General features: G+C 42.5%; 1 pseudogene; it reads right to left on the bottom strand.

Annotated features, from left to right (window-relative positions):
• Window positions 1-4,879: 4,879 nt before the first annotated feature.
• Window positions 4,880-6,913, bottom strand: LOC123017629 (annotated as a pseudogene).
• Window positions 6,914-7,245: the final 332 nt, after the last annotated feature.

The following is a 7,245-nucleotide window of genomic DNA, read 5'->3' as shown; positions in this document are numbered from 1 at the left end:
CTGAGCCATCGAGAGAAAAAGGAGGAGATAGTGAAGTTGAGAAATACAATAGAAAGAATAAACTTACATATATATATATGGGGAAAAGGGAGAAACGGGGGATTAGAAAAACTTCTAACGGGGAATGAAATAACTTGGAAATCTTAACAAGAAAGCTAAGAAAACAGAAAGAACAACGGCAAAAAAGGATTTAGATACAACAGTATAGCTACGGACTGAGAGACAAAAGGCTTGGGGCACAGCGAATGGCGGTCGTAAGAAGACTGGGGAAATGGTGGGCACTCTGCCTTCTTATACTATGGGGGGGAAGGGTGCGGAGTTCCCGCCAAAACCATTAAGCTTTTGAATGTTCACGGCTACAGGCACTGTGCAGGCGCAGCACCCATACGTGTGATGCACAGAGGCCACGATGAAGAACTGGCTGAACACCCACTACCTGGTCAAAGGAACATCCACTAACAGCACCTCAGCCTTACCTGGACTGAGTGTCCAGTTTGTTAGCCCTTACCCAGTCCAATGTTGCAGTTACAAGTTTAGCACATCCACAGCCTCACCTGCTGAAGATGAAAAGGAGAAATAGAGGCATGTATCATCAACAAACTGATCACAACACTCTCCAAAACTCCAGATGACCCTACTCAGCTGTTTCATGTAGATGTTAAATAGCATGAGGGGAAAGACCAACCCTCAAGGAACCCAATAGTGGAGAGTATGAGGGACAAAGCAATGTCGCCCATCTTCTGAAGACAGCCCAGTAAGAAAGAATGGAACCACTGCAATGCAGTGTCCCCCACTCTCAACTCAGTCATCCCAGAAGGATACCATGTTCAAAAGCCGCCAAGAGGTCTAGGAGTGTCAACAGTGTTGCACTCTCCCAGCATGGGTTATCATACAGGGTGACCAAGGCTGTTTTCATGCCAAAACCATGCCTGAACCCCAACTAAAATGCAGTCAGATAATTAGTCCCATCCAAGACTGCCTGAAGTTAATTAGCAACCAACCTCTCAAGAACCTTGCCCAGGAAAGGGATATTTGCTACCAGCCTAAAGTTATTAAGGTCTTCTGGGTCAAGGGAGGATTTCTTCTTGGTGCATGTGCATGCTACGTTACTATATGTCTTTACTTGGAAGCAAATTTTCCAGTTAAATTACTCAAACTTCCAAGTAAGCTAGATACCAGAGAAGCTGTCATCTTTCATTTAGTTAAATCCACCCATTTCATATTTTTGGATATTGAGCTATGTATGGGATTGATTTAGCTGGTGAAAAGTAACTTTGTACATAAATGAAGTGCATAATTTGAAAAGAAAATATTCTTTTTAGGTATTAGGTATTTTGTTTTCAAAGCAAAGTATTCAAAAGTATCTACTTCCACTTTTTAAAAAAGTGTGACTGCTTCAAAAGGACTAAGTGTTCCCTCATTTTAATCTTAGATATAGTAATTACATTTTCCCAATTTGTAAGCTCTTAAGCTGCAATAGGGATCTTACAATAGGCACAAGTGAGCTAAAAATATACTCCAGGCAGTTTCATATTTAACTGGCAAATAACAGGCAACAGACAGAAACAGGAGGCAAATATGAAAACAGGAAGTTCACTCTACAATCTGCATTTTTCTGATAGGTAGGATTTCTTAAAGCCTTGGCTAAAATAATAACTCCCTTCAAGTTTTAAATAAAAGCAGAGTTGTTGCCTATTGTTTATAGCTCTGTATAGCAGAAAAGCAGTAACCGTATTATATTAAGAAAAGCTTAGCTACGTCCTGGGAATAGATGCTAAATTTAGTGCTTTTGTTTGTAACACTAAAGGCTTCAGTTTAATCTCCTGTTTTGACTCTGTTTCCAAGTATTGATAATGTAGGCCAGTACTGACAGCCTAGGCCACATGGTCAGGGGATAGCAAGCGATTCAAAATCTCACTTTAGCTGTGATGATGGGGTGGTCTTAGTTGAGATACTGTCTTTCAGGCAGCTTCCCTCTATTATATCTAGATGACAGTGCAGGGCTTTTGCATTGCATAACCCTCTCCAGCTTGCCTGGATTGACTGGGAATGATAGGAATTGTGCTCCAAGACATTTGTGGGGTGCCAGGTTGGGTAAGGCTGTGTTAGTGGGAAAATCAGAGGAAAGGATAATGGCTTTGACTAGAACAAGGTGAGCTAGGAAGCCTTCCAGATAATCCAGAGGGACTGTGACTCATTGGAAGGATACACTTTGCATGTTTTGACCCCTGACAGGTCCAAGTAGGGCTGAAAAAATTCCTGCCTGGAACCTAGGGAGCTGCTCCTAGTGACATCCCTGGGCAACCTGGGCCAAATATGTGACTTGGTAGTATACAGCAAGTGTCCATTTTCTGCCTACCGATTGGCCATTTTCTAACTTTTATATAGGCTTTGGGTTGAAACTCCCAGTCATACTCTAGACAGTTTGTTTACAATATTTTCATACCACCTTTCATTAAAATGTTCTCAAAATAGTTTGTGATGGACTGGATGAGGGCCAATAAATTGAGATTTAATCCAGATAAGATGGAGGACCTTGTGGTAGGCAGGTCGTCTGTCCCAGTAAGTGGTATTTGCCTGTCTTGGTTGGGGTTGCACTTTCCTTAAGGGACAGGGTGCACAGTTTGAGAGTTCTCTTTGACCTAAAGCTACCTCTGGAGTCTCAGGTGGCTGCTGTGGCAGGGAGCAACTTCCACCAGCTTTGGCTGGTCCATCAACTGCATTTGTACCTGGACAGGCAAAGCCTAACAACAGTGATCCACTCTCTGACAACCTCCTGATTGGACTATTGTAATGTGCTTTATGTGGGACTACCTTGAAAATGGTCCAGATACTTCGTACAGAACAGAACTGCAAGATTGTGTACTGGGACTGGCAGACAAGATCATATACTATCTTTACTGGCTACCAACTGAAGTCTGGGCCAGATTTAAGGTGTTAACTTTGACATATATGCCAGAAATGGTTTTTGAAATAGCATCTAGAATATCTAGAATAACATCTCTTTCCATATACACCTGCCCAAACGTTGAGATCTTCCACTGATGTCCTTCTCTGGGAGCCCTCTCTGAAAGAGGTTATAAGAATAGCTCCCTTGGGAACAGCCTTTTTTGTGGTAGCAGCCTGACTATGGAATCTGCTCCCCAGAGAGGTGTGCCTGGCATTGATACTTTGTTTTGGTGCCAGGCCAAAACTTTTTATTTACCCAATATTTTAATGGTTGCTTTTTTAAACATATAATATAGATTTTTATGGCTTACTTTTATAATTGGAAATTTATCTAGTGCTGTTACAATCTTAGTCTTTCGTAAGCCATCTAAAGATCTGTTCTCAGATACAAGATGTGGTAAAAATATTTTAAGTATAGTTACAATAGGAAAAATTGTGACTTCTGCTCAAATTTTTCATTTCAGCTTCCTAAGCACTCTTTTTGGGCTTTATCAGGCAGATGATATCAGCACCTTCTGGCACTCAGAACTGTGAGTGGAGGACATTGCGTTGATGCTGGCAGGGGAACAGCAATGTTAAAAGATCTTCTCTCTTGCCCCTCCTGTTCTGGTTACTGCTTCACTGGGTCTGCAGGAGCCACAAAGGAACAGCTCCCTATCCTGGATGCATATTGTTCAGTGACTGCTCAAAGGCTTGTATCCACTGGTATCATTCCATAGACCCAAAGCTTCTACCCCTTGCAGAAATTCTATTTTCATTCCTGCACAACTGTCAGATCCAATTCTTGGTTTCTGTTTGCTCAAGTTGTTGCACAAGGGATTCTATAATGTGTTGTGCAACTCATTCTGACTTGGAGATGCTTGGGTTAGTTGTGCAACCACCAGCAGAACAATGCTAAGTCCTATAATTTTTCTGCTGCTGTAATTCTGAATATAACCCAGTGCATGCCAAAATAGCAAAGTTCTGTGAAATGCAGCATGAATTCTACAGTATGCTCTGGGAATTTATAGAAGACTGCACCACGGAATTGGTGACGTCACTACCTGCTTGCCATACTAGAGGCTTCCAGTCATGCCAACACTCTGCAGCAAATGATGCAAGCTCAGAAGAAGACCCCCAGGCAGCCCCAAACCTCACTTCATGTACTCAGTTGCTCTTGGACATGAAAGGCAGATGTAGGACCCCAGACCATACAACAGCAGGATATGTTGAATATTTATTTATTTATTTATTTATTTATTTATTTTATTAAAACATTTTTATGCCACCCCATTCGCCGAAGCCTCGGGGCGGCTTACAACAATAAATAAAACCACATAAATTAAAATATACATATAGAATAGTAATAATAATTTAAAATACAATATACACACAATATAAAATAAGCTGCCCTGGCCAGATAAAATTCAGTAGTATTAACATTTAAAATGTTGCTTAAATAAAAAGGTCTTTGCCTGGCGCCGAAATAAAACTGAGTAGAGGTAAACAACCTAGTTAACAACCTAGGCCATCTTGGTACTGTACCAGGGAGGACAGCAGCTCTTTTCATACTATTATTTATACAATTGTTATTCAGGATAAATGAATCTGGTGCAGGGCCATGAGATCCTTTACTGAGCCAATGTTAAGGATGACCAGAATGTTGTCCTTACTGCAACTCAGCAGATCAGGACAGACTTCCACCTCTCACTCTGAGGAAACATCATTTTCATACTCAAGGGCAAAAGCCTTTCTCTTCTGGCCTCCCTTCTTCTGCTTTATAATAATTCCTTCCTCTTTGTTATGTGTCCCCAGCAATCTGCAGTTGCTGGAGGGGCAATACCATTGTCTATTTTTGGGGTTTGGCTGGCCCTTGTGGGGTAAGTGCACAATCTTTCCTTGCAGAGCCTTGGCTTCCACGTCTAGCTGCTTTTTAAAAAGACTCTTCAGCTCACACAGTCTCATCCAGCAGCTTCGAAATGTCCTGTTGCTCTCTGCATGGTGAGTTGGGGAGGGGCAAGGCATGACTCCTAGTCCTGGCCTGCTCCTTTTCCAAGGCCTCTAATCACAGCAGCTGTTCAACTACAGCGGCCTCAAGATTCTCCAGAGGCAGCAAGGAACTCAGTGGCTTTTCCTCAACACTGCTTGGCTGTTCTTCTTCTAAGCCAGGTTTCTTGGCCACCGGGCTGGTGTCACCATGTAAGGTCTTTTGGACACACTATCTGGCAGGGTTTCCTGAGAGCAGGGTTTGTTTACCTCTTGCTTGGAGTAGGAAGCATAGTTGAGGCTTACGAGGGTGTCAAAGTAACACCTCTTTTCAGGGGTAACGTTTGCAATGATCACATTGGGAACACCATCTCCCAGAGAATCCTGCAGGAGATAAGTCAGTTTGCTGTCTATGTAGGGTACCTGAGGCAACCCTTGGCTGAGGGCATCAACTGCCTTATGGAACGCAAAAACAAGGAGTTAATAGCCCCACTTTCCTTCAAACACAGGTCTTTATGGCCTGTCTGATGGTTGTCCTCTGAGCCAGCTAAATTGATAAGGCAGTTTAGCAGCCAAGCAAGTGTCTGGGTCACCTGGACCAGCAAACCAATGTGGCTGTGGCTGGAGTATTGATTTAGCTGTATGGATTCTACAGTCCAATTGGAACTGGTGAGTAAGAATTGGTTTTCAAAGGCTGCAAAGCTCACAATCTCTCTTTCTCTGTCAATCTCTCACCCTGGCCCTAGGATGTGATGGCTGCAACCCTCCTGGATAGGTAAGTCATGGAGGCAGGGCTGTAGGAGGTCCAGAACCTTCTCTTAGGAGATCCCCAGATAAGACATAGATACCAAGTATTTTCACTCTCCACGTGAAGCCTCTCTGGTTATTTGCAGGACATCTTGGACAGCTCATGTATCACCCTCAGCCACTCTGGAATCCCCAACATGGTGTGCATCTTGCCTGCTCCAGTAGGCCCGTAAGTCAAGTTGCTGGCATTTTGCCCCTTCAGCAAATGGTGCAGCACAGTCTGAACAGATCCCATATAGACATCATGTTGATTGGCTGTCTCAATGTAAAAAGCATCGAACTGTTGCTTCAGTTGTGGCTCTCCAGGGAATGGGACTCCATACCTGGTACACACAGAGCATTCTGACCCTGTACAGTTCTCAGAGGATGAGGATAAGAGGATCACATAAGAGCATGCAATCTTATGCACACACATACTCAGGCTGGAGCATTACTGGGGGCTTGCTGGGCCTCAATCTGACTTAAGTGTTGATAAGCTGTCATGAATACCCTCTGTTTAATGCCCCAGCTGGTTCTTTACACATACAAAATATAAGAGGAATAAGTGTGAACAGGCCATTGAAGTCTTCTGGAAAAAAAAACCACCACCCTATAGTAATTGAAAAATAGTAAGCATCTCTGTAAGCAATGTATACACTATTATTAGGAACAACTAGAATAATAATTCAATAAAAGAAAACAACGCTAGGATTTAATGTTAGAAATGCTGGAGATGTGAGCAAGTCTGCCTCTTTTGTTTCCACATTTTGTGAGAATAACCTTCTGTTAAAAAATGGCTTTATATTGGGAGGACATCAGATACATAATCAGATAAGAGATCCAATTAAATCTCGAGGCAGTGTTCCATGTTCAAAGTGACATGATAGAAGAGAATATAAGGTTAAACTCAGTATTATGCTAGACCAGTGATGGCGAACCTTTTAGAGACTGAGTGCTCAAACTGCAACCCAAAGCCCACTTATTTATCCCAAAGTGCCAACGCTGCAATAAAACCTGAATACTGAGGCTTTAGTTTAGAAAAAACAACTGATTAACATCTTTTGTCTTAAAAGAAAAACACAATAACAGAGTTTTCAATTATACAAACAGATTTTTATTGAAAGGTAAACGTTTCATTTGGCGTGCTTTTGCACAATTAATGCGATCCTTGTTGTTGTATGCATGCTGATAATTTGTCAAACCTTGGCTCATACTTCATTAGTTTGAGAGCAACACATGCAGCACTTAGGTCATCTGTTAGTCTGTTTCTTGTATCAGATTTGATATAATTTGTTAATAAAAACAAATGTATTAAAACTCACAGCCAGTCCACACACACACACACATGCACACGCACCCCTATCTCCTTGGCAGCGCACTGACCAGCCATGCGAAAGCTCAGACAAGTTGCAGTTAATGAGTTGCGGCTCGTGACAACATTGCCTGGCACTGCTACTCCTTTCCAAGCATGTGCATCGCCCCTGTGTGCGCTGTTATCCGATGCTTGGCTGCTGGGGTGATGCTGGGGTGACTTGGCTCACGTGC

Source organism: Varanus komodoensis, unplaced genomic scaffold (genome assembly GCF_004798865.1).
Source record: "Varanus komodoensis strain SLA01 unplaced genomic scaffold, ASM479886v1 scaffold10, whole genome shotgun sequence".
Lineage (NCBI taxonomy): Eukaryota > Metazoa > Chordata > Lepidosauria > Squamata > Varanidae > Varanus > Varanus komodoensis.
The sequence above is the reverse complement of the archived record's forward strand: the minus strand, read 5'-3'. Positions and strand labels throughout refer to the sequence as shown.